The sequence below is a fragment of the Gorilla gorilla genome, chromosome 3 (assembly GCF_029281585.2).
Source record: "Gorilla gorilla gorilla isolate KB3781 chromosome 3, NHGRI_mGorGor1-v2.1_pri, whole genome shotgun sequence".
NCBI classification, from domain to species: domain Eukaryota; kingdom Metazoa; phylum Chordata; class Mammalia; order Primates; family Hominidae; genus Gorilla; species Gorilla gorilla.
Genome location: NC_073227.2, coordinates 104,136,113 through 104,163,356, shown reverse-complemented (window position 1 = coordinate 104,163,356; position 27,244 = coordinate 104,136,113). Strand labels below are relative to the sequence as shown.

At 39.4% G+C, this 27,244-nt stretch overlaps 1 long non-coding RNA gene across 1 annotated transcript; it reads left to right on the top strand.

The window, feature by feature from the left end:
* The first annotated feature begins 10,736 nt into the window (after positions 1 to 10,736).
* LOC134758337 (uncharacterized) lies at positions 10,737 to 15,221 on the top strand. The gene is made up of 2 exons (XR_010133408.1): positions 10,737 to 12,930; positions 14,663 to 15,221. It is a non-coding gene; the product is annotated as an uncharacterized lncRNA (long non-coding RNA).
* Positions 15,222 to 27,244: the final 12,023 nt, after the last annotated feature.

The window sequence follows — 27,244 nt, the reverse complement described above, 5'->3', positions numbered from 1 at the left end:
GTAGCCCCAGATCTGTGGCTTCACTTTCTGAGCTTTCAGTTACCCAGGATCAGTTGCTTCTGAAATATTAAATGGAAAATTCCAGTTGACAGAGGGAGGCCATGTTCACATAACTTTTATTAAAGCATATTGTTATAATTGTTCTCTTATTATTATTAATAGTTATTGTGTTGATCTCTTACTAGGTGCCTAATTTATCAATGACACTTTACCATTTGTTTATATAGGAAAAAAACATAGCCTATATAGGGTTCCGTACTATCCATGGTTGCAGGCATCCACAGGGGTTCTTGAAACACATCCCCTGCAGATGAAGGGGGAGTATTGTAATCAATTTCTCAAAGCTACTCACAACAGGTGAAAACAGAGCTATATCATAGCACCAGTTCTTTGGGACACAGCACAGTTGTTTGTTTTACTGCACATTCCAGGCACCATGTTGCTATTGCCATTGAATCTCCCTAAGAAGTCACTGTGGCCTGTGGCTGAGAGCCAGTAAAAAAAAAAAATTAATCACTCCAGAATGCCAGTAGATCCCATTTTAAGCAACCTTGAAATAAGCAAATCAACTAACATAGTAAATATTTGTGGCTATGACTTTTATTACCAGAGGACAATTTACTTCAAATAAGTATTCTCCACAGATTTTCTTTAAATAGCAGATATCCAAAGTGCTTAAATGTTTGTTTACTACCCTTCAGGCCCCCGAGTTCATAGGCAGGAAATATAAAGAGCTGACTAAAGATTAGTAGAAACTGAAGTTGAAGCACTTCTGAAATAATAATTATGAAAAAGTAATTACATTAAATTGACTCAGTGTTTTGGAAACATGCCAAATGCTTAAAAATGAATAATGCCTTTTACCTTCTCCTTCAATATCTGTTAGCCAAAATGACAAAGGGTTGAATTGAAGATGTTACTACTGCTGAAAAATCTGATATCACAGACTCAGCGCTAAACTTAAGTCTATTCAATTGGCTCATTTTACAGTCTCAGCTCTAGAAAGTTTAAATGATTGGCCACCAGGTTACCAGAATTCCAGACCATTTTTCCTATCATTCATTTATTTTTATTCAAATTACACAGCAAATAACATTCTTGTGCAGAAAATTTGGAAAATTCATGAAAGCACAAATAAAGCAAAAATTATGCATAATCCATGTACTCCAAAGATAATCATTACTAATATCTAAATAATTTAACTATGCCTTTTTACAAAATTGGAACCTTACTGTGGATATTGTTTTGTAAGCTGCTTTTGTTTCCACGTAATAATATACTTGAACTTTTCCATGGCATTGAATATTATTTTACCATATCACTCTTTAAAACTACATAGTATTTCAGATTATGGATACAGAATAAATTATTGTAGGAAATCTAGGTTATTTTCAATATTTTGTTATTAGAAATACTGTGCTCAGGAGATATAAATCTACATGCACATTTCTATTTCTTTGGAATATATTATTAAAAGTAAAATTGCTGGTTTAATGGAAAAACACTGTAAACTCCCAAGTAAAGCTCCCTCCCAAGTTGTATCAGTACTAACTTCTGACACACTCACATCAGCAATAGTCATTATATTTTTAAAACTCTTTTTTAATTAATAAGCAAAGAAAATGGTAGCTTGCTGATTTGCATTTATTTGATTACTGGAATTTGATTTTATTTTCTTGAAGTGTATTGACCATTTAAATCTTATATTTTTTAAATGGTCCTAGGCCAACGTATCCACTTTCCAACTTGCTGTGTGTGCAAGGAATTAGGATTTTGTTTCAGGGTTGTTTTTGTTTATTTTTGTTTTGTTTTCATTACTACATGCTATGGCTTCTCTAATAAATAAAGCACGAGGGATTACTTTATAATAAAAAAATAGTTAAACAATTTTACAGACTGACTTATTGGTGGCAAAGCAGGGCCTAGGAACCAGAGCTTGTCACTCCAAGAACAATGAACCAATATCCTCAATTTTGACCCCCAAAAGCTTCAACATTAACAAGTTTCAACAAAGCAATCACTTCTGCTTTATTTGTTGGAGAAACTGTTGTAGTATATAATTAATCACTGCCTAGATCTTCCCTATCCAACAAAAAATATAACAATCTATATGCTCATAATTTATGTATCCCATTGCAAGTGAAAGTTTCGGTGGTTATATTGTTGTCTTAGAGAAAAGCTAACAATTCCTGTGGGCTTTCACTCCTACAAACACAAGTTCAGAAAAAAGGTGACTCCGCACCACCTGAGCTCACACATTCTTGTTTTGACCATCCTGCCCATTCCCAGCAAGATCTACTATAACTAGAATCATGCTCAGGAGATGTCTGAGTGGCTGGGCAGCAAGTCAACCCCAAAAGAAATCTTCGTACCACTGAACAACATAAGCATATTTCACTCTCTTCCCTGTCCACCCCACACTCCTTTTAGAAGCTTTCATGTTATTTTATGATGTGACTCTTCCCCAGCATTCTGTATTTTTCTGAGCAGTGAACAGGAAAGACATAGCGAGTCATATATGCTAAATAAATATGGCCAGTTCTTAGATCTAAAAGACAGAGGCAGATAAAGAAAGAAGTCATCACTATTTAAAAACACAAACAAACCTTAGCAGCAGAGCACTTAACTGGTAGCTTTTGCTCAAGTGGAAGTCTCTTTGTTTCAGCACAGCGAATGGATGCCAGGCAGATATTGAGTAAATTTGTAATAATAACTCATTTGAACATACGAGAAGCTCAATATTGAAAAAATTAAATATGGATAAGAGATCTCTCTATTTAAATTTCTCCTGACACTGCTGTCCCACGCTACCTGGAAAGCTACAAAACTAGAAGAGAATTTCCCTAGAGCTCAAATATGATTCTCCCCTTTGTGCCCCAGAAAGTAAAATTAAGAGGTGGTGAGGAAGAGAGAGTCGAGTCAGCAACTTCAATCGCTTTTATCCAATTCTTCCTTGTCCTACTTTATACTCTCCATAGCCACAAAAAACACCAAATACAAATGGTAGAAAAGCAGGAATTAAAGTAGTATCCTGCAAAAACACTTTATAATATATGAGAAATGTGACTGTGAAATAACAAATCAAAATGTTCTCTAGTAATCATTTTATATGCATATCTTATGATTGCATGATATTTGTACATTAATATTTTCTCTTTCAAATGTTTACATGATTCTTGAAATTGTCTTTTTATTCACTGTAATCTTGCACCTACATATCACCTAAAATTGCTTCATTTTATGTAAAGCCTTCTTTAAGTGGAAAAGGAAAGTAACAAATTGAGATGATATTACCAGTTTTAGTTGGGAATAGTCATTTAAATATGAAAAGTGAAGTGGAAAATTAAAATAATCACCTAGGGTATCCAAAGTAGGGAAAAGTCACTTACAACTCAGATATTGCCATGGGTTTTCACACTTCCGTGGATAGAGATGGCCTTAATTGTTTCTCCAATGTGACTTCGAATACAGGAGAATTGAATAGGTTGGCATGTCTTGCGGAAGGTATTTTAAACCTGTCTCAATAGCTTCTTCAATGAGGAAAAAGTGAGGAGGCAGTTTTTCCAAAGGCAGGTGCATTCATTTTAGTGAGGGCAGACAGAAATAGGGCACATTTGTTGTCTAAGCCTTCCTTCCCAAACTTGTTTTTAAGGTTTTATGGCAAGAAAACCTGTGCTTTTCTTCTGCTATTGGGCTTTCAGATGATGTTTCTAAACAGAAAAGAAGCCTCTGGCATTTTTTACATTGCAACCAGCAGTTGCTTGGCTGCACTATCAAAGCAGGCCCAGCAGATCCTCTTGAATGGAGAATCTAAGACCCACCACAGACTCTGACTGCACTAATGAACTAAGAGCACAGATTCCGTGGGGCTCCAGTAAGGCAGCAGGGGGACATAAAATCCCATGGAGATGGGATCAGGCTGCAGCCATAAAGAATCAACTTGTCTTCGTAGGTGCTGTAAGTTCCAACATCTGCTGGCCATATAAAACAAAGTGGCTAATGGACGGTATGAAAAGGTAAATATACCATGAAGAGTTATTTTGTTACTCTTCTTGGCACTGGTCATATCAAGGTTTGGTTTTTTTTTTTTATATTACGCAAACTTATATGTAAATTTTCTTTAGCAAATAGCAGAGTCAGATGAATTATTTTCCTAATTTATTTTAACATAATAATACCCAGGAGTAATACAGTAAAATGTTTTAAACAAGAGCACATCTTAAAACAGCAATCCTGATGAAACTAATGGGACTTGTCTCCTAAAGGAAGATTCAGCAAAACAAGGAAACTGTATCTACAGATCCAGGCAGCACTTAAACAAAAACTCAATGGCAAACGTCCACAGTTATTCATGGAGAAGCCAGTGCAGTAGTTAAGGACCCAGGCTTCAGAGTTAAGAGGATCTGGGTTCAAATCCCCAGTCAGGCGTTTACCAGGTATATAACTACTCCGAGATTCCATTTCCTCTCTATATAAAATGGGAATAAAAATAACTTCCTACAGAACTGTAGGCAGATTAAAATAAAACATTTGAATATGCAGAACAGAACTAAAACCAAGTGAGCATTCAATAAATGGCAGCATATTATTATTTCTATTACTATTGACTATTTGTACCCTAGTTTGTCTCAGGATACTTTTAAGGTGGCCTATAAAAATAACTTACACAATGCAAAATAACACAAATCCAAAGTAGATGGGGGAAAAGCTATCAAAATTAGGGAATGTTTTAGGCAAAGAATTCATTTTTGCTCTGTGGTTCCATCAGGTTAAAATGTGTATTTTTTCTTCATGAAATACTCATCAAATACACTGAAACTGAAACCAAGGCACAACTTCGCAACAATAAAAAGGACTCTTGGGAAGACTAAAAACTTCATTTTTATTTCACTTCAGGTCACAGACTCTTGCTCTTGCTCTCATGAAAATACCGGTTATCAGGAAACAGGCTACCATAAACTTTAGTGGCTGGGGCACAAGTACCAAGAGCCAGAATAATATGGCCTTAGCTGGTTCTTTTCTAAAAGAGCCATACAAACTTCCCTTGCACTTTGCACTCCAGTCTTTCACCCATCCCTTCCCTGATCTCCACGCTTAGCAGGGTGTGTAACACCACACAGTCACTCAGTGAGACCTCAAAAAATAAGATCCCATAATAAATTTTGTCTTAGAAAAGATACACTACATCACTTTCAGTGTCAGATCTCTTTGGAGGAAAGCATCTTGGCATGTAAATTTACACAAGTCTACTTTTGAATATTAATTACGTATCGCACTACCTCCTCACATAATTATTTTTACTATAAATTTGGAGCCATTACCCAGCAAGCTGTAGGATTAGCATTTTAAAGACTTGCTGGAGATGGGAGCTCAACCAATAAACATACTCTTGGCCCCCCACTGAGAGATCCTTTAATTTCTGATGCTCAAAGTATATGTTTATTCTGACAGACTGAGAACTGGGAAGGCTTATACCACAGAGATGAGAAGAAAAAGGTTTCCCCTTGAATGCCAAGTCCAGCTGGATGACTATGGTTCCCTGGAATTCACTGTGGAGGAGTATCCCAGACTGGTGTTTAAGATCAACGGAAAAGAATTCTGCGATGAGACAGTGACGTCTGTCATAGGCAAAGGAACGAGGAAGTGGAGCATGGTGGCAGATATTTGCCTTTCCTGCTATATCCACTGGACCTACAAAGCAGTTATTACCAATTTGAAACCATAGAGAGTTGCCGAGTGGCATTTTAAATGCTAAGCCAAGCAGTTCCTCCAAACCCGTAGACCCCGACACTCTTTGATGCTGTTATCCCCACTAAAAAACAGTACAGGTGAGTCTCAGACTGATGTTCAGTCAAAACAGTCTGCTAAAATTACTATTATGCACAGGAAGTTCCCCCCGAGAAAGCACCAGAAGGTGGACAGAAAGGCCAGTTAAGAGGGGAAGGTGCTACTGTCCTCTCAAATGTGCTTTCTTCTGTATTCTGCAAGGAATATTGCAGAATACATCTTTGGCAACTGAAGCAAAGAAGATGTCTGATTCAGACTGGTTTTGTAGAGTTAGTCCTGAAGAGAAATGCTTCCTTTTAAGCAAATCTATCACTACCCCTCATATCAGTCTGGCCTAGCCTGACAATAGCTGTGCCTACAACCATAGCTAGGGAGTGTCTCCACCTCTACCTCCCACTGCCCAGCATCTTTAGGATAACTATGGAGGCTAATTCATAGCCTGGGTTCAGCTTGGCAGCCCTTCCTAACATCCTTAAGAACCACAAAAGGTTGGGAGCAAAATCCTTGTCATCTTTTCCTGCAGTTTAGACTGTGTGTGACTCAGCTCACATGGACGGTTTTTTGTTGTTGTTGTTGTAATGAGTAGGAGACAAGGGAGTCCTAAGGCTCGAGGTCAAAATGAAATATTTATCTTTCAAAATAGTCATTGAAGAGAAGAATACTGCATAGTTTTAAAATTGTATTCTTATTCAAGATTGCTTCTTAAAAAATGGCCATACAATAATTTGGGTGTACATAAAGGTTCACATATTGTATGATTCCATTATATGTAAAATATCCAGAATAAGTAAATCTATGGAGACAAAAAGTAATTTTGTAGATGCTAGGCACTAGGGGAAGAAGAAAATAGGGAGTGACTGCTTAATGGGTGTATCTCATTTTGGGAGTAATGAAAATGATTTAGAACTCAATGCACCATATAATGAATGTTCTAAATGCCCTGACGTGTACACTTTAAAATAATTAATTTTATGTTATGTAAACTTGTGAATTTCACCTCAATTTATTCAAAAAGATAATTTGTGGGGAACTTTGGTGAAATTCGACTATGAATGGATATTAAATGGCATTATGGAATTATTAATTTCTTGCATATGATCATGGTATTGTGTTACACAGGAGAAAGATATTTTTTATTCTGTTTTCAAAGGTAAGTGCAGAAATCCTTAGAAGTATCATGAAATCTGCAGCTTACTTTCTAATAGTTCAGCAAAAGTCATCCATTTCTATACAGAAAGAGATTAAAGCACATAGCAAAAAATATGATTGTTGAATCTAAGTGGAGGCTACGGGGCTGCTCATTGTATTATTCTTTCAACATTTCAATATCCTTAAAATTTTGCAGAGAAATATTGGGAGAATTTTTTTTCGATGATCTCCTGAAATTCAGAGTAAAGTTCAAGGCTCACATTAACTAACTAATTTATTAGTTCATTAATTAATGCAAAACATTGTTGAGCACCTGGTAGATTCCAAGTGCTGTGCTAGGTAGTCCAAGTATAATAATGAACAAAACAGATGTAATCTCTGCTCTCATAAAGCTTGCAGCCCAGGGAGGAAACCCATAAATAATTAGGCAGCTCAGTATGAGCTATGATGGGAAGATGCAAGATGCTAAGAGAATGCAGAGGAAGAAAGACAAAAGCTAAGACCTGAAGGACCTTATTTAGAGTGCTATAGAAAAAAACATTCAATGATACTTGTTAAAGCATAGTAGGGCAGACTTTATTCAGGACCCTGGCAATAGATATAGGGACCGTGGCAATGGGATTTTGCAGTGGCAAAGAGAGATTGGATTCAACTTCAAATACAGCATGGACAAATGGTAATTTATGACCAAGAAGCAGGGTGGGGCTTAGTGGACAGAAAATTACTAAGAGAAAACATCAGGTGTGAGGTATGTTCTGGCTAAACTGACCTAATAGGATTCTTACTGAAGAAAGACCAGGGCAATCAGATGTCACCTGGGAGATGATGGAGGTTGAAGAACCCAATAAGATAGCAAGGGGATCCGATATTGAAGATGGAGGATTCTCGCTAAACTGACTTAGCAGCGTTCTTTGCTAAAGCTGGATTTTACAAGGAAGTGCACAGATGGGCCTAGGAGAAGTTTCAAGAAGCTAACTAAAGTTTGGTCAAACAAAAAAATCTTTGTAAAGTCAACCAAGTAAACAGAGAGAAAGAATATTCCAGGCAAACCCATAGGGTGAAGGCCTAGAGGTGAGATTCTGGGCCAGAGGCTGCAAATCAAAATCCCTGCAGAAAGAGCCAGACAGCATAAATGAATGAAAACCAGAGACAACCCCATTTTTAAAGGGTCATCAAGTCCATTGTGGGTGCACCACTGAACTCCAGTCAACAGAAAGCCAGGAGGTGTGTAGTTGGGGGATGAGGGGTGGATAAGAAAAATCACGGACCAAGGAGGTCAGGTGATCACCCCCAGTCCCAGTTCAGAGTACTTTCCCCTTTCCTATCTTGCTTTTGGAAGTGTAGACCTTTCCTAAAGAACAGGAGTCGGAGCAGCCAAAACTATGTTCAAGGCATTAGAAAATCACCAGGACTGGGTGAATAACCATGACCATGACAATTAGCCAGGCACAGATCTATACCTGTACTCATGCAATCTGGGGCCTTACTGCTATGCATATTTTTTCATTTAAAAAAAATACAATTGGAGAGAGAAGCATAAGCACAGAGTGGCAATTCCTAGAGCTGTAAATCTTCAGTATATTCTAAGTTAAATTGATTGTCCTCCTGTAGCTAAACATAATCACATAGCAAAATGATGAGAGGGCTCAGTCTTCAGTTTTCTTTTGTTTTGTTTGCCTGACTGTAGCCAGACTGTTGCTGATTCACATTAGAGACATGAGGAAAAAACCCTAACTTCCTTTCTCCCCTATTTTCACCGTAGGGCAGACAGAGGAGGAGAAGACAAGAAGGTGAAGTTTTAGGAAAATAGAATACTTGAGAAAACCTTGAAATTAATATGGTGTTTGGCCTTTTGGCAATAAATAAATTAGGCTAAACAGCTTTGAGTTACCCTTTTTCCAAGGCTCAGTAGGGGTTAACATCAAGGAAGCGGGAGAACTTGGCAGAATGGGAAGTGCCCAGCACTGTGTTTAAGATTTCAGTCTGGGAGATCTGAGGGGGTTCTGCAAAATCCATGGCAGCCTCCGGTGCCCTGAGAGACGCCAGGATATCCATGAAGACTTGGAGTGCCCACTTTACAATTAGAGCCCTAGAAGAAAATACTCCACTCTATCTCGAAACACATCTCTTCGTGTTATTTTATTCTATTCTAGGGCCTGAGAAGAAGCCTGGCTGCTAATTCACAGCTCCAGCCCTTTGAAGTGCCATTGATATTCCAAACTCGGGGAGCCTCCCGCATCATAATGGAATCTTCAACCCGCCCCGGGCTATACTACAAATAAACTTGTTCCAGCGAAATCTGCAAGCAGGCCCTGAGCACCAACGCCAGCTGACCTCTGAGAAAGCAGCTTGGGCAGCATAAGCTTTGCAAAGGAAAATAAAATCCTCAGCATGGAGTCTCAAATAAGAAAAACAGTGAGATATTTAAACCTGACCATTTCTTTTTAAAGACTTGGGTGTTCTTCAGAAAGGGAATTTCCCTCCCACCCCAGAAGGGTCCAAAGTGTTACTCATATTATTTACAGAGCTTTGAAGTGTGCCTCCAAAGTTTGAGTTCAGCTCTGAGGAATGTGAAGGTCAAATCATTTTCCCTTTCTGATGAAGGAAGCCTGTGAATTTAATACCACAATTTATTCAAAACAAGGAAATACACTGAGGCACTCTCCACTATTAATGCACAACAGTAGACGGTTGGAACCATCTCATACTCCAAAGAGTTTATATGGTTTGGCCAACAGTGGTGATACATTTAATGAGCCTCTGGTTAATCCATTCCTACCAGACTCAGCACCTGTAAAATGCAAGACACTTTGCTTCTAATAATAGGAATTGAGTTAATTTATTTAAACAATGTTAGAGTCATCATTTTCTACAAGTAAAATAATTAAACATATATTCCTATAGTATGTGTATATTTTATAAAAACTGGAGGTTAAATAGCACATCTGGGGCATCTGGCTTTTCCTGGTAACCCTCCAGGTGACCTCTCTCTTTAAAAGTGGCCTTTCGAGCTTTATTATCTTAACAAGAACCCCCATTTATATAGCTGCTTTCTTTATGGAGCCTGAAGTGCTTTGTTGACCTTGGAATGCCCTTCACGCTTAGGAGGATGTTCTTCCTGGCCCACAGACCTGGCGAGACATTTCTAGGCCAGGAACCAAAAGGCTTGGCTGCAGGCAGTCAGTGGTGAATGTACGTCCAGAGCTGTTCTCTCAGCTGGAATGATGCATAATATTTTAGTCTACGGGACCCAGCAGTGTGCTGTCACTACACACTTGAAGAGGCTACAAGGAGTCCAACGTTCTGAGTCAAGTCTGTGCTCTGTCACTTACTGGCTGGTAACCATAAGCACATAGCTCAAATTCCTGTAACCTCCTCTTCCCCACCTGTAAAATGGGATTAATAATTGTCAGGCCTCTGAGCCCAAGCCAAGCCATCGCATCCCCTGTGACTTGCACGCATAGGCCCAGATGGCCTAAAGTAACTGAAGAATCACAAAAGAAGTGAATATGCCCCGCCCCACCTTAACTGATGACATTCCACCACAAAAGAAGTGTAAATGGCCAGTCCTTGCCTTAACTGATGACATTACCTTGTGAAAGCCCTTTTCCTGGCTCATCCTGGCTCAAAAAGCACCCCCACTGAGCACCTTGCGACCCCCACTCCTGCCCACTGAGCACCTTGCGACCCCCACTCCTACCCGCCAGAGAACAAACCACCTTTGACTGTAATTTTCCTTTACCTACCCAAATCCTATAAAACGGCCCCACCCTTATCTCCCTTCGCTGACTCTCGTTTTGGACTCAGCCCGCCTGCACCCAGGTGAAATAAACAGCCACGTTGCTCACACAAAGCCTGTTTGGTGGTCTCTTCACACGGATGCACATGAAATTTGGTTCCATGACTCGGATCGGGGGACCTCCCTTGGGAGATCAATCCCCTGTCCTCCTGCTCTTTGCTCCGTGAGAAACATCCACCTACGACCTCAGGTCCTCAGACTGACCAGCCCAAGAAACATCTCACCAATTTCAAATCCAGTAAGCGGCCTCTTTTTACTCTTCTCCAACCTCCCTCACTATCCCTCAACCTCTTTCTCCTTTCAATCTTGGTGCCACACTTCAATCTCTCCCTTCTCTTCATTTCAATTCCTTTCATTTTCTGATAGAGACAAAAGAGACATGTTTTATCCGTGAACCCAAAACTCCGGCGCCGGTCACGGACTGGGAAGGCAGCCTTCCCTTGGTGTTTAATCATTGCAGGGACGCCTCTCTGATTATACACTCACGTTTCAAGGGTGTCAGACCACGCAGGGATGCCTGCCTTAGTCCTTCACCCTTAGTGGCAAGTCCCGCTTTCCTGGGGCAGGGGCAAGTACCCCTCAACCCCTTCTCCCTCACCCTTAGTGGCAAGTCCCGCTTTCCTGGGGCAGGGGCAAGTACCCCTCAACCCCTTCTCCTTCACCCTTAGTGGCAAGTCCCACTTTCCTAGGGGGCAAGAACCCCCCAATCGCTTATTTCCACACCCCAACCTCTTATCTCTGTGCTCCAATCCCTTATTTCCACACCCTGACCTCTTATCTCTGTGCCCCAATCCCTTATTTCCGTGCCCCAACCCCTTCTCTGCTTTTCTGGAGGGCAAGAACCCCCCACCCTTTCTCTGTGTCTCTACTCTTTTCTCTGGGCTTGCCTCCTTCACTATGGGTAAGGTTCCACCTTCCATTCCTCCTTCTTCTCCCTTAGCCTCTGTTCTCAAAAACTTAAAACCTCTTCAACTCACACCTGACCTAAAACCTAAATGTCTTATTTTCTTCTGCAATGCCGCTTGACCCCAATACAAACTCGACAGTAGTTCCAAATAGCCAGAAAATGGCACTTTGAATTTTTCCATCCTGCAAGATCTAAATAATTCTTGTCGTAAAATAGGCAAAGGGCCTGAGGTGCCTGACGTCCAGGCATTCTTTTACACATCAGTCCTGTCCTAGTCTCTGTGCCCAGTGCAACTCGTCCCAAATCTTCCTTCTTTCCCTCCCGCCTGTCCCCTCAGTACCAACCCCAAGCGTCGCTGAGTCTTTCTAATCTTCCCTTTCTACAGACCCATCTGACCTCTCCCTTCCTCCCCAGCCTGCTCCTCACCAGGCCGAGCTAGGTCCCAATTCTTCCTCAGCCTCCACTCCTCCACCCTATAATCTTTTTATCACCTCCCCTCCTCACACCTGGTCCTGCTTACAGTTTCGTTCCGTGACTAGCCCTCCCCCACCTGCCCAGCAATTTACTCTTAAAAAGGTGGCGGGAGCCAAAGGCATAGTCAAGGTTAATGCTCCTTTTTCTTTATCCCAAATCAGATAGTGTTTAGGCTCTTTTTCATCAAATATAAAAATCCAGCCCAGTTCATGACTTGTTTGGCAGCAACCCTGAGACACTTTACAGCCCTAGACCCTAAAAAGTCAAAAGGCCGTCTCATCCTCAAAATACATTTTATTACCCAATCTGCTCCCGACATTAAATAAAACTCCAAAAATTAAATTCCGGCCCTCAAGCCCCACAACAGGATTTAATTAACCTCGCCTTCAAGGTGTACAATAATAGAAAAAAGTTGCAATTCCTTGCCTCCACTGTGAGACAAACCCCAGCCACATCTCCAGCACACAAGAACTTCCAAACACCTGAACCGCAGCGGCCAGGCGTTCCTCCACAACCTCCTCCCACAGGAGCTTGCTACACGTGCCAGAAATCTGGCCACTGGGCCAAGGAATGCCTGCAGCCCAGGATTCCTCCTAAGCCGCGTCCCATCTGTGCGTGACCCCACTGAAAATCGGACTGTTCAACTCACCTGGCAGCCACTCCCAGAGGCCCTGGAACTCTGGCCCAAGGCTCTCTGACTGACTCCTTCCCAGATCTTCTCGGCTTAGCGGCTGAAGACTGACACTGCCCGATAGCCTCGGAAGCCCCCAGACCATCACGGACGCTGAGCTTTGGGTAACTCTCACAGTGGAAGGTAAGCCCGTCCCCTTCTTAATCAATACGGAGGCTACCCACTCCACATTACCTTCTTTTCAAGGGCCTGTTTCCCTTGCCTCCATAACTGTTTTGGGTGTTGATGGCCAGGCTTCTAAACCTCTTAAAACTCCCCAACTCTGGTGCCAACTTAGACAATACTCTTTTAAGCACTCCTTTTTAGTTATCCCCACCTGCCCAGTTCCCTTATTAGGCTGAGACACTTTAACTAAATTATCTGCTTCCCTGACTATCCTGGACTACAGCTGTATCTCATTGCCACCCTTATTCCCAATCCAAAGCCTCCTTTGCATCCTCCTCTTGTATCCCCCCACCTTAACCCACAAGTATAAGATACCTCTACTCCCTCCTTGGCGACCAATCATGCACCCCTTACCATCTGATTAAAACCTAATCACCCTTACCCCACTCAATACCAATATCCCATCCCGCAGCACGCTTTAAAAAGATTAAAGCCTGTTATCACTTGCCTGCTACAGTATGGCCTTTTAAAGCCTATAAACTCTCCTTACAATTCCCCCATTTTACCTGTCCTAAAACCAGACAAGCCTTACAAGTTAGTTCAGGATCTGCGCCTTATCAACCAAATTGTTTTGCCTATCCACCCCGTGGTGCCAAACCCATATACTCTCCTATCCTCAATACCTGCCTCTATAACCCATTATTCTGTTCTAGATCTCAAACATGCTTTCTTTACTATTCCTTTGCACCCTTAATCCCAGCCTCTCTTCACTTTCACTTGGACTGACCCTGACACCCATCAAGCTCAGCAAATTACCTAGGCTGTACTGCCGCAAAGCTTCACAGACAGCCCCCATTACTTCAATCAAGCCCAAATTTCTTCCTCATCTGTTACCTATCTCGGCATAATTCTCATAAAAACAAACGTGCTCTCCCTGCCAATCGCGTCCGACTGATCTCTCAAACCCCAGCACCTTCTACAAAACAACTCCTTTCCTTCCTAGGCATGGTTAGCGTGGTCAGAATTCTTCCACAAGAGCCAGGACCACACCCTGTAGCCTTTCTGTCCAAACAACTTGACCTTACTGTTTTAGCCTAGCCCTCATGTCTGCATGCAGCGGCTGCCACTGCTTTAATATTTTTAGAGGCCCTCATAATCACAAACTATGCTCAACTCACTCTCTACAGTTCTTATAACTTCCAAAATCTATTTTCTTCCTCACACCTGACACATATACTTTCTGCTTCCTGGTTCCTTCAGCTGTACTCACTCTTTGTTGAGTCTCCCACAATTACCGTTGCTCCTGGCCCAGACTTCAATCTGGCCTCCCACATTATTCCTGATACCACACCTGACCCCCATGACTGTATCTCTCTGATCCACCTGCATTCACCCCATTTCCCCATATTTCCTTCTTTCCTGTTCCTCACCCTGATCACGCTTGATTTATTGATGGCGGTTCCACCAGGCCTAATCGCCACACACCAGCAAAGGCAGGCTATGCTATAGTACAAGCCACTAGCCCGCCTTTCAGAACCTCTCATTTCCTTTCCATCATGGAAATCTATCCTCAAGGAAATAATTTCTCGGTGTTCCATCTGCTATTCTACTATTCCTCAGGGATTATTCAGGCCCCCTCCCTTCCCTACACATCAAGTTCAAGGATTTGCCCCCACCCAGGACTGGCAAATTAGCTTTACTCAACATGTCCCGAGTCAGGAAACTAAAATCTTAATCTCTCCCACTCTAGGTTCCCACGCCGACCCTAATCCCGCTTGAAGCAGCCCTGAGAAACATCGCCCATTCTCTCTCCATATCACCCCCCAAAAATTTTTGCCGCCCCAACATTTCAACACTATTTTGTTTTATTTTTCTTATTAATATAAGAAGGCAGGAATGTCAGGCCTCTGAGCCCAAGCCAAGCCATCGCACCCCCTGTGACTTGCACGTATAGGCCCAGATGGCCTGAAGTAACTGAAGAATCACAAAAGTGAATATGCCCTGCCCCACCTTAACTGATGACATTCCACCACAAAAGAAGTGTAAATGGCCGGTCCTTGCCTTAACTGATGACATTACCTTGTGAAAGTCCTTTTCCTGGCTCATCCTGGCTCAAAAAGCACCCCCACTGAGCACCTTGCGACCCCCACTCCTACCCACCAGAGAACAAACCCCCTTTGACTGTAATTTTCCTTTACCTACCCAAATCCTATAAAACGGCCCCACCCTTATCTCCCTTTGCTGACTCTCTTTTTGGACTCAGCCCGCCTGACCCCAGGTGAAATAAACAGCCATGTTGCTCACACAAAGCCTGTTTGGTGGTCTCTTCACACGGACGCGCATGAAAATAATACCTACCTCATACATCTGTCATGTAACACTTTAGTGTTCTTCTATATTTGCATAGCTGTATCCTTCCATTAGTTTGTATAGCGCTGACTTAGTATTTTTGGTTGAATAAATGTTGAATGACCTGGCATTGTGTTCATAGCTTTACTTAGATTATTGTATTTAATTCTTACTATAACCACCTGGGCTAGGTACAATTATTAGAAGACATGACAAGGTGATAGTTAAAACAGTTAAGAAACTTGCCTGAGTTTATGAACTAGTTGCAATTGGGATTCAAAGTAAGGAGGGCGGGTGCAGTGTCTCACACTTGTAATCTCAGCACTTCGGGAGGCTGAGGTGGGTGGATCACCTGAGGCTGGGAGTTCGAGACCAGCCTGGCCAACATGGTGAAGCCCCATCTCTACGAAAAATTAGCCAGGCATGGTGGCAGGCAACTGTAATCCCAGCTACTCGGGAGGCTGAGGCAGGAGAATTCCTTAAACCCAGGAGGCAGAGGTTGCAGTGAGCCGAGATGGCGCCATTGCACTCCAGCCTGGGCAACAACAGTTAAAGTCCATCTCAAAATAAAAAAACAAACAAATAAGTAAAGCGCTCTGCCTGTAAAGCCTGTGGTCTTGACCAGGATATCATCTTATTCTTGGCCATCTTAGATCTTGACATATACAGTAGGCATATAAATAAATGATAGTGATGTAATATACTAAGAAGACTTGATAAATTGCACCTTATGGTGATCTTGTGTTTTTCTGGCCATTTTCAATGAACCTGGTCCACTTCAGGAAGCCTGTACAGGACCACATAAAAAGTCCACAACTCTCTCAGTGTGAAAGGCCTTCAGGTATTTCTCCCTGGCTGGCGTGTCCCCTCCTCCTCACTCTCATCTTGCCTGGTTTTGTGACTACTCCTTCTATGCTGTTATTCCTTGCCTTTGGCTTTGCACCTATCTGGTGACCTGGTTTTGAACTTGTTCTTTCTACAGGAGGTCAAATACACCAGTGGTCTGGAATACGGGTGCCTCCAGTAATATACAAGGACTTTCCAAAAGATATGTCAAGGGAGGTTTTAAGTAAGTCAACTTCCAGATCCTCAACTTTTATGTATAGTTTTTCCTAAAACTAACGTTACCTGAGAGAAAGCTCATTGAAAAGGAACAAACTCTTATTTCTCACTTTCTCTTTTATTTCTCCCTTCTTACAAAAAAAAAAAAAAAAAAAATTACGTGTTTCTTTCTTTTCTAATCTTACCAAAAGTGCATGGCCCAAGGGCATAAAGACCTCAAGGATGCCAAACAGAACTGGAAACCATTTGTGCCTGTCACTAAATTTCCAATACTTCTCTCTCAGCAACATTCAAGAAAGATTTAATTGAACTGACAGTTAATGGATCATTAAAAGTAATTTTTGATTATTAGGTTGGGTATACATCAGGATTTTAGACGATTGAGAAATCTTGCTATAACAAAACTTTTTTCCTTCTCATCTTATTTACTAAAGAAAATTTTAGTGTTTTTATTTATGAAAATTAAAACTAGGAATAGAAATTATACTGAACCCTTGTCTCATTCTAGCAATACAGGGGTATCCACAATTCAATTGAAATAAAATTTAATTGAACTAAAAATATATATATAGGCCCAGCCATCTTATAGGAGATGCAGTTTCAATAAAAATTTGTCTTTTTAAATTATTTATCAAAATATATAATGTGTTTATGTTATTTTGACCAATTGGTACTATTAATAGTCATAAAAATAATTCAGTCAGTATTTTAAAATTTATAGCTTGATGGCTAGAAGAAAAAATTTAATTAAAATATCACTGTATATACATATTTTGTAGCAGAGAATCATGATATAATGGTCCATAACACCTTCATGCATAAAATGTATTACATAAAAATAAAATTCACTGGGGAAAGTGGTATGGAAAATGACTTCAAAAGAAAAATAAATAAATGATGTAAACGTTCAGTCTGTTAAAGGAGAGTTTGTTTGTGTATCTTTAAATAGGTGATGGTTGATATCCAATCAGTATTTAGATTCCATTGAATGCATTTTAAAAGGTGATGTAACAATTTTATTTAAAAGTTCAATATTTACAATATTTTATTTAAAAGGTCAATATTTACAATATGGTGAAAATCCATCCATTCAACTACTCTATTTATACTTTCAATCTAAAAGGGGATACTAAATCTTTCAAAATTCTCTTAAAAAGTATATGTGAGCAAACTTTGAAGAGTACTTTATATGTTAAAGAGAGAAAGAAACAACACTCATTTCCATTGTCTGTCAAGTATACAGTAGGTGCTTAATAAAAGTATGTTAAATGGAGGAAGGCTGAAGCCCTTTGTAAATTAAAAATCACTCTATAATGTGGGTGATGCAGCATTGTCACATCGTGTGCCTACATAGGTCATCATAAGAAATCTCATAGATTTGTTTCAAAATGAGAGACTAGCCCAAGCCCTATCCTTATGCATGGTCTTCATCACTTTCACAATACCCTGACAGACTTCGAATACATTTTGCTCTTTGAACCATGTACTACAGCCGATTCAAAACTAAAAGTATCAAAAATAATATTTCTACCAACCACAGTCCAGTGCTGAACCTGATATATTTTAATTCATTTACCTTATTTAAAAATATTTTCTGAATCAAGACTCAAACTTGAAGTCCCTTGATGTGTTTTCTCCGTATGATTGTGGATGCATATTTTATTGATTTTGCTGCAGGAACAGTAATTGCTAAATTGGAACTCCATGAAATGTGTGCATACACCCAAAGCAGCTTAATTTATTTAATGGTTTTAAGCAATTTACAAAAAGTGACTTAGGTTTTTTGGCTAGCTCCCTATATTTCTCCTTTCTTTCTCATTCCAATAGTCAATTGAGTCTGGTACGTTTCATTGAGCATATTTGAATGTAGGGCAGAAATATTTTAATGGCACATTTAGTGTCCATTTGTAATAATGTTTTTTGTCATTAAAATGTACACTAGGGAGGGCCATGACAAGAACACTAATTACAGTCATGCAGAAACTGGTATGAAGAGAAGGAGGTCCACTCTCTCACACCCTATTCCAATTTTTCACCAGCATGCTGACCTCAACAAGACCTCCACTCCCTTGATCCTTCCATTCTCTGCTAGTCCATCAGCTCCCCCTGGTTTGATTTCCTTCCCTACTGAGCCAGGACCCCATAGTGCAGCATTTCAACCTCTTTCTTGTCAGCACCTTTAATTTCCTTAGCCCTTTGCCTTCTGCCACAGACCCACCCTCCCTACCCCCCAACCGCTGCTAACCTCCAACTCCAGATTCCTTCAGTAATCCATCTTGTCTATGCCATGGAGACTGCCACTGAGACTTCTCTCCAGCACAGCTGAAGAGAATCATATGACCCTTCAGATTGGTGCCACTGCAGTTCTGATCTCAGCTGAATTCTCTACACCATTTCTCAATCTGTCCTGAGCCAGCTCCCACTCACATCTTCCCTCATGGGCTCTTCTGAAACCTTGCTCCATTCACTGTAGCAGATGACCCTGCCCCACATTCTGAGAGAAGAAATATGTGGTCCTTTTACCCAGCCAAACTAGAGACGGTGATGGGCTCTCCGACCCAGTGGACCACATGACTAAGGATGAACACAGGGTGGCAGGCACCACTTACTATAGAACCAGTACCTTCACCAGAGAGAAACTATCATAATTCACATGCAAGAAAAGTGTGAATGTCAGCCAAGACATTTAAGGACCTGCTAAAATCTAAATCCAAAACCTAGTGGTTAACCCCAGGTGCCAGGTAAATAACCTTGTGAACCAAGGGATAAAGTCAGAATGGAAGAGGATGAAAAAGACTAGAAACAAACAGCAAGGAAAGAAAACAGAGGAGAAGTGGGATTGACAGTAAGAGATACTCAGGAGAAGGTTTTCTTAACCCAGGGTTCGTGCTTAAGAACTCAGGGATTCTATGAACTTGAATGGGGAAAACATTGTGGTTTTATTTTCAGTAATTGTTAGCAGAATTTGAGCATTTCCATCATTAGGAATGCAGGCAGCATATGGTGATAACAGCGATATCTGTGATTTTGTCACCGAGTGAAATCAGTGATATTTTTGTATTCTATTACAATTGTTGCAGATTTCTCAAAATATTATTTCCATTTGTAATTACTTCAAAATTATGGTAGTTATTAAACACATTACTAGATCTTGTTATTTAATGTGTTAGTAAAGAAGCATATATATTACTATATCGCTAACTTTGTAAATTTTTTGCTAACCATGTTACAACATAATTGATTTCCTTTGTAACTCTATGTATTGCATTTTATGAGTCTCAATCTAACATGCATGGATCAGATTCATAAAAAGATGTCATGATAGGATCAAAATTCAATAGCAAAAGCTTCAACACTTTACCTTCTCTTCCTCACAATGTACAAAACATGTCTATATCCATACTTAGGTTTAACTTCCTTCCCTCTTGTTCAGAGAGAAGGTATCCAACCTCTGGTTAATCTGATCCAGAGAATTGTGCCCCTGGTTCCTTCTGTCATCCCCTCCAGAATTGTTCCCTTCAATTACTCATCAATTGTTCCTTCTACATTGTTCCCTTCTTTTTGTCTTAATAGAGATTCCCCCGGTGGCCCTCATTCTTTACCCATTCATTTTTCAGTGTTAACAGTTACTCTACTTACTCTTTATTCTCCTTCCTGTATTTATAAAAGATTTCTCAACCTCAGCATTATTGACATTTTGGGTTAGATAATACATAGTTGTTGAGAGCTGTGCTGTGCACTGTAGGTGTGTGGTAGCATCTCTGGTTTGTATCCCCTGGATTCCAGTAGCACATCCAGCCATCAAAATCAAAGATTTCTCCAGACACTGTCCCATGTTCCCTGGGAACCATAACCATGCCTGGTTAAGAGCCACTGCCTGAAACACTTGTCTCCGTTCACTCTGCCCTCTTCTTCACCTTGCCTTCACTTGCTGTCTCCCTGCAAGCCTGGCTGCACCTGCACCCCTTTACTAAAACTATAGATCCTTTGATCTCTCATTACATTCAAGGTCCTAATCAAACTGAAAGCTTCTACTTAATTGACTTCTTTGTACAATTTGACCATGTAAGCCACACCTTTTTGTTAGTCATCGCTCTCTCCTTAATTTTTCTTCAGGACAATTTTGCTCAATTCTCTTTACTGACCTCCCTTTCTCCACAATGGCTTAAATAGCTATGTTCCATGGGGGGTGCCCACCATACTCTATTCCCTGGGCAATCTCATTATCTCCCATGGCTCTAACACCTCCTTGTTCAGGCCAACCCTGCTCAAGGCTGCATTCAGTTTCTTCTTTCACAAGACTGGCTCCTACTGTAATATTTTCCCAACCCAAATGTTCAAGCCATAAACTTAAAAATCAGTCTAAATATCTCTCTCTGTATATGTATTCAGGCATCAAGTTTTGGCACATCTTCTTCCAAATGTCTCCCAAATCCAGCACCTCCTCTGTCTTCATTTCCTTCTGTTCTCATTCAGGCTCTTATTATCTTTTGCTTAGATGATTGTATAGCAATTGGCAATCAGTCAATTCATTGTTAAATGAAGAAGTGAATGAATGAGCAAACTGGGCTCAACTGTAGTCTCATTACCTCTGTTTCATGCTACACATAATGGCTGGGGTCCTTCCCAAACAACAAACCTGACCATATCTTTCCTCTGCTTAAATTCCTTTAAAGGTTCACCATTATCTGTAGAATAAAATCCAAATTCTTATATCTCTATCCCCTAACTACCTTTCCAGCTTCATGTCCCACTCCCTACTATTTTTGTGTGTGAGACAGAGTCTCACTCTATCATCCAAGCTGGAGTGCAGTGGCACGATCTCAGGTCACTGCAGCCTCAACCCTCCAGTGCTCAAGCTATCCTCCCACCTCAATCTCTCAAGTAGCTGGGACTACATGTGTGCTTCACCATGCACACTAATGTTTGTTGGTTGGTTGGTTTGTTTTTTGATAGTGACAGTGTTCTACTATGTTGCCCAGGCTGCTCTTGAACTCCTGGGCACAAGCAATCTCAAAGTATTGGGATTACAGGCTTGAGCCACCATGCCTGGCCTCATGTACCATTATTTCCTTAATAATAATAGTGATAATGATATCTCACATTCTGATCACTTACTACATCTAAGGCATTATTCTAAGCTCTTTAAATTGACTATCTCATTCTGACCCTATAAAATATTTACAATTAATTTTCTCACTTTTTTATCTGAGCATAACACTTAGCACATTGTATTGTGAAACACTTAGCACATTGTATTGTGAATACATGTGTGACTCCTCCACTAGTCTGTGAGCTTAGGCACCAGAGATCTTTTCTTTTTTATCACTGGACACACAGAGCTCAGCACAATGCCTATACATGACAGGTACTCAATCAACGCTAAATGAATGAATAGATGGATGATGCTTAATAACATAATGATGATGAAGCTGCACATAGATATGGCACCTTTTATACCAATAGATCTCAAAGTGGGGCAACTCTCAGTTTCAGTGAGTGAGAAGAAAATTCAAACTGGCTCAATCTACAAGTATTTGCTGAATGTCTGCTACAATTAACTCTTACTGTGTTGGAGAAGGTAAAAACTAGGAAATGCAAGGGCAGCTCAGAAAGGGTTCATGACAATACCAGGTGTAGAACCAAAATGCGGATGATATGAAATGATTAATAAGTGAGTACAAACCTTCCCTAAGTCATTATCGGGGCTTTTTCCTCTGTATGCAGTGCTTTGAGCAATCTATTTTCTTGGCTTATGCTGTGTACCACAGCAGTATGAATCATATCACAAGAGGCAAAGGAAACTAACCATACTTTGATTACCTTCATGTTTAATATGTCCCCTTTGTGTAGCATTTTCCACTTTGAATTGTTTTCACATATAATATCTCACACAGTTGGTGTGATCTCTAGAATTTTTGAGTTAAAATAAAACCTTGAAAGATTAATCTACGCTTCTTCAAATTGGAAAACAATGAAAGTGAGGTCCAAAGCCTTATATGATTTTCTTGAACCTCAATGCCCTGTAAGATTATCATGAAATGTGCAAATAGGTAAAAGTTAAAAGATAGAAGAGGGTCCACCAGACAAATATTACCCCAAAGAGCTGGTATAAAAATGCAAGGAGAACTAAAAACTGAATTATAGCATACAAGTAAGGGGAGAAGGTTATCAGACGTAAAGTATTTTAAAGCATCTATACTGTTAGTGAGAAGGATAAAGATACTGATTAAATTTAGATTTTGTTAGGTTAAGTACACATGTTAAAATTTTTAGAGTAGATTTTCAGCTCTTTCTGTATTTTTGTTCTAAAACTAAGAAGTTGGGGAGGAGCAAACCAGGGGGACTTACAAAGACCCAGAAAAGGTTATCAGAGCCCAGGTAGAGAAATAAATGGTCTAGATAGAAGGATAGTCCTTCTATATGGGAAATTAGAGCCACAGTGAGGTAAGGAGAACATCCATGCAGAGGCACATGAGAATACCTATATGGGGTCTAGAAGCTAAAGGTAAGAAAGGCATCCCAGCAGAGGGATATCCCAGGACTGGATATCAGAGCCTGAGCAGGGTGAAGACAGCATTCATCGAGAGGGATAGCCCACCATGGGAGATCAGAGCTGAAGCTGGGAGAAGGGGGTATCCATACCAGAAAAGGACAGGAAGAGGATGTCAGAGCCTGTTCAAGATGAGGAGGGCATCTTTGCAAACTAGCAGCTTAGCATGGAAAGGAAGGCATATAATCAATCTCCCATCACGAGCACTTCCTTTCTAAGGCGATGGGAGATTGATTACAAAGATTGATTATACAGAAAGTGATTAGTAAGTAAACGTGTAATAAAGTTAATGGGAAGCAAGCGTCTCACAGTCAGAAGAGACTTATAAACATGGAAAGAGTGAATGAACTCTTTGGTGTTGGATTGGAATTGAAAGTATCATTACTAATCACAGTTTTTAATATGCAAGTAAATATATAGAAAAAAATAGAGAAATGTGTGAATATATGTCTATGAGGACTCCTTAGAGAAATAAATGAGTTCATTATTGGGGTAGAGAGAGTACAAGATGAACCTGGAATAACTTAATTTGTCAGAAAGCAGAAAAATGTTCAAAGAAGGTTGGGGGCATGTCAAAAAGACATAAAAGCCAACTTCAAGAGGCTCCCACTAACCCCATTGGGTACAACCACAGTATCTAAATAAGTGTTGATAATGACAAATACATCCCATTGGAAAAAATGAGAAACCATGGGTCCATACATAAAATAATACTAAATGGAACGTTTGATGGAATACAGAGTTTCAAAGCACTTCCCACTCATTATATTCAAAGTGGAAAGAATAATTGCAGTAAAGAAGCCTGGCAGACACCACCTTAGTCAAGTGAACATTATCATCAGTAATCAGACAAATCAAGCTGCCATGCCACCTAATAGGATGCAATGAGAAGAATCACTCCATGTTATTCCTGCCAAAGATGTATAACCTGAATAAAAATGTTATAACCTGAATGTGATCATGAGGAGGCATCAGACAAGTCCAAATTGAGGGGCATCCTATAACCTTCAAAAGTGTTTAGGTCATGAAAACCCAAGGATAAACTGAGGAACTGTCCTAGACTGAAGGAAACAAAAGTAACATGGGAACCAAAGTAGTAAGTGAAGCCAACCTGTGATCCCGAACTGCATCATTTTCACCTAAAAGACATATGGGGAATATCTGGTGGTATCCACCTGTGAAACTTGGATGTGGTCTGGAGATTTGATGGTAGTAATGCATCATTGTTAATCCCCTGATTTTTGATTATTGTGTTGTGGTAATATAGGAGAATTTCACTGCTTATAGGAAATACACACAAAAAAATTAGAAAGAATTGGGCATCAGGTCAGAAATTGTCAAATGCAGAGGAAGAAAAGTTCAATTGATGCAGAATGAGAAACTTCCAAACTAGCAGAAGGGGGAGAATGGAATGAAAGGGAAAAACTGGTATCAATTCAAAAATGGTTAAAAGAGAAGAAAACAGAAAAAGTGGAACAAACAGTACAAAAATAAATAAAAATAAATCTAAATATGTCATTACCATGGTAAAAGCGTGGATTGTCAGATAGGATTTAAAGGAAAATATTGAGCTATATGCTATTTAACAGAGATATGCCCCAAACCTAAAGGCAGAGCATAGCTTAAAATTAAAATTTTTAAAAAGATGTACTATGAAAATACTAACCAAAGAAATTATTTTCCTTATATTCCCAAAAAGTTAGAAATCAATAATAAAAAGATAGCTTTGAAAACCTGGTAAGTTTGGAAATTCTGAAATGCCCAATCTTAAGAACTTTTGGTCAAAAACAAAATTCTAATAAAAATTAGAAAATATTTACACATATAATAATGGAAATATTCTATATTAAAATTATGACAATACAGAAATTAGAGAATAATTTAAAGGCTTAGGAACATATACTAGAACAAAGAAAATATAAAAATTAATTATCTAAATAGGCCTCAAACTTAAGAATTTACAAAAAGAATAGAATAAGCCAAAAGCAACTCAAATAAGTAAAATTATAACAATAATAAAAGAAACTAATAAAAACAAACATACAAATATAAAGACTAATTTAACCAACAAGTATCTTTTGAGTACCTATAGGAGTCAGGCACAACTCAAGTTATCATAGAAACATCAATGATCAAAACAAGCCAAAATCCCAACCCTTATGTACTTTATGTATAAATGGCTTGAAATATATCAGAGGTAAATATTTTTAGATATATAGTAAAGTCATAAAGACAGTACAGAGAGTTCCTCTATATCCCTCAGCTAGCTTCCCAGATTGTTAACATTTTACATTACCATTGCCCATTTGTCAAAACTGAGAAAATAACACTGTTACACTGATGCTTCTCCACTTAAGATGGGGTTATGTCCGAATAAACCCATTGTAAGTTGAAAATATCATGAGCTGAAAATTCATTTAACACACACCTAAGCTACTGAACATTATAGCTCAGCCTAGCCTACCTTAAATACTCTCAGAACACTTATATTACACTATAGTTGGGCAAAATCAACTGGAAACACAGGACCCTAGAGGGTATTGGTTGTTTTTTCTCGTGATCATGTGGCTGACTGGGAGTGGTAGCTCACGGCTGCTGCCCAGCATCTCAAGTGTATCATAGTGCATATCACTAACCCAGGAAAATTTCAAAATTCAAAGTTCTAAGAACAGTTTCTACTAAATGCATATTGCCTTTACACCATTGTAAATTCAAAAAACTGTCGAACCATCCTAAGTCAAGGACCAGCTGGATCGTTAATAACAAATACCAGATTTTATTCAGATTTCACCTAATTTACCTATAAATGTACTCTTTCTGTTTATTCACTTTTATAGACTCCAGCTCTCTGTTAAAATATATCATGTTCCTCTGTTTTCTTGAACATTTTAATACTAGTTATTCAATAGTCTATGCCTAATAACTTCAATTTCTGGGTCATTTATGGTTCTGCTTTTATTATTTATTTTATTTCTTAATTTTCATCAATTTGATCTTGTTTCTTGATATTCTTGGTGATTTGGTAATTTATGACTATATACTGGACATTGCATATGACAACATTTAGGTTCTGGATGATATCCATAACCAGAAAAGATTTCATTTCTTCTGACATGCAAAGTAAATGCAGATTATCTTGTTCCAGTCAAGGCTATGTTTCTGTCATCATGAAGGCCAATCTATTTCTGGTTTGCCCTTATTTCCAAGTTTAGCCTTTAGTCTTGAAATTTAACTGTTGAAGGAGCACAAATGAAAGCTTCCCATGTTCATCTGAGCCACTTCACCCTTGCAGGTCCTAAACTTCAACCTCTTTCATCTTTAGCATGGCAACACTGCCCAGGGAAGTTGCCTTTATACAATTTTACCTACCTGTCATCTACCTGTCCCAATCCATCTGTAGTGGTTTTTTTAAATTATTTTTTTAATTTCCCATAGGTTTTTGGGGAACAGGTGGCATTTGGTTACATGAGTAAGTTCTTTAGTCATGATTTGTGAGATTTTAGTGCACCCAACATTTGAGCGGTATACACTGAACTCAATTTGTTCTATTTTTTACTTTTTTAAGTTGATGCATAACAATTGTACATATTTATGGGGTACAGAGTGATGCTGCAATACATATAATGTATACTAATCAGATGAGAGTAATTAGCATATCATCATCTCAAACATTTATCATTTCTTTGTGTTGACAACATTCAGTGTCCTCTATCTAGCTATTTGAAACTACATATTATTATTATCTATAGGCATCCTACAGTGCTGTAGAACACTAGAACTTATTTTTTTCTAACTGTAATTTTGTATTATTTAACAAACCTCTCCCTATCCCCTCTTTCCCCTACTGTAGTGCTTTTGTTTTTTTTTTTTTTTTTGAGATGGGATCTCACCCTGCTGCCCAGGCTGGAGTACAGTGGCGGGATCTCGGCTCAGGTAGTTGCATGTTTCTAAGATATTTATCTGTATTCTTTAATCATCACAACAAACCCATGAGGCAAGTATGTGAGTCTTGTTCAGGGATTTTGTTAAATAATATGTTTACAATATTTGTCTGAAACATACTGCAGTAGACATACAATTAATATTTGTTGAATTAAGGAACTCAGAGAATAATAAAGATGAGAATGGGAAAAATGAGAAACTATTTTTTTGCCTATCAAACTGAAAACGATAATAAAATTATGGTACTCATTTTCAAAAAGGACCTGGTGAACATATTTCCATATTTTGTGTGATAGTATATGCTGATATAGCCCTTTTAGAAGGGTTACTTACACATTTGTGAAACACTAAGTATCCTATGGCGTATCACATGTGCTTTGGCATTGTGACATCAAATGTCTTAACATGTTTCCTGACCTCCAGCAT